Source organism: Marmota marmota, unplaced genomic scaffold, assembly GCF_001458135.2.
Source record: "Marmota marmota marmota unplaced genomic scaffold, marMar, whole genome shotgun sequence".
In the NCBI taxonomy this organism is placed as follows: domain Eukaryota; kingdom Metazoa; phylum Chordata; class Mammalia; order Rodentia; family Sciuridae; genus Marmota; species Marmota marmota.
In genome coordinates this window covers 153,143-154,796 of record NW_025999900.1, presented here as the reverse complement: position 1 = coordinate 154,796, position 1,654 = coordinate 153,143, and positions in this window count along the sequence as shown.

Below are 1,654 nucleotides of genomic sequence, written 5' to 3'. Positions count from 1 at the left end.
GGGTGGGTGGGGAGGGGGGGGCTCTTCCATTTTTCAAAATTGCACTATGTGAGCCTGGAGAATTTTGGTGAATGACATGTATGGATACTGTGAAAACAAGGTGGAGCACAGCAGACTGTTGCCACAGATTGTTGCTCAACATTCATCTTTTCCTAACTGCACACTGATTCTCTCATATGCCAGTATGTGTGGTCTTGGTGCCTCACAGAGTTTTGGTGTCTAGAAGCCCAAAGGATGTATCTTTCCTCTAATTGCCTTGGCTCCTACCCATTTCCAACTGATTTTTCTATAAGACTGCCAGTTCCTAATGGATTTTCTAAAAGTTTCACTGTTTTGCTTACTTTAGCTGAAGTGAGAAATCAAAGAGACCTGGAAACAAAGAACCCTAACTGATCCATGCCTTGTGCAGTCAGTTCTCACAGCCACTGACCACTCTCCTGGGGAAGACACAAATGAAAAAAACTAATTGCTGGTCAGCAACAACCAAAGAAACTATTAGTCTTGGCTGATTAGGAATTTAAAATGGTTAGTGCAGGTGCTGTTATCAGCAGGAATCAGAATCGATCCTCACTAGCTAGGTAATAGGAAGAGATGTAGTAGTTTGCAAGCTTCTTGTCTCCAACCTTTAAGTTGATGATGTTGTCTTCAGCAAATGGTGCTGGGAAAACCGAGCATCCAGGTGCAAAAGAATGAAGTTGGATTCTTACATCATATAAAAACATTGATTCAGTGGACCAAAGGACTAAATTTTAGAGCTAAAACTATGTGATTCTTAAAATTTTTATAGGTGAAAATCCTCATGATCTTGGACTAGGCAAAGATAGTTCCCAAGTATGACATCAAAAGCACAGGCAATTAAAAAAAAATTGGAAGTTGCCAAAATTAAAAAACTTTGTGTGTAAGCATAAAAGGATACTATCTCCACAGAATAAAAAGGTAACCCATAGAATATTGCAAATCACATTTCTGCAGGGGATTAATATTCAGAAAGCAGAATGAACTCCTATAACACACACACACACACACACAAACACACACAAACCCCACTTAAAATGGGCAAAGAACTGGACTGGGGTGTGGCTCAGTGGCAGAGCATTTGCCCAATATATGTGGGACCCTGGGTTTGATTCTCAGGACTGCAAAAGGCAGGGGGTAAAAAAAAAAAGACTTCTAGATATTCAAATGGCTAAAAATCACATAAAAAAAAGACTCAACATTAGGGAAATGCAATGAGATGCCACTGCATTAGTATAGCTATTATTAAAAAGAAAATAATTATTGACAAGGATGGCAAGAAACTGGAACCCCCATCTACTGTTGGTGGTAATATAAAATAGCAGCTCCATACAAATGTTCACAGAAACATTATTCATAATAGCCAAAGGTGGAAAAAACTCATGTGTTTTTCAGTGGAGGAATGGTCAAAACTGTGGTATGTACATATGGTGAAATATTATCCTGCTTTAAAAAAGAAATTGCTATGTTACATTGATGAACCTTGAAAACATTATGCTGAGTGGGGCATGTAAGTTAATTGCTGGTCAACAAGAATCAAAGATTAGGAATTTAATGGGACAAATCAGAAGTAAAAGGACAAATAGTATATGATTCCACTTATCTGGAGTTATCTAGAAAAGGCAAATTCCTAAAGGCA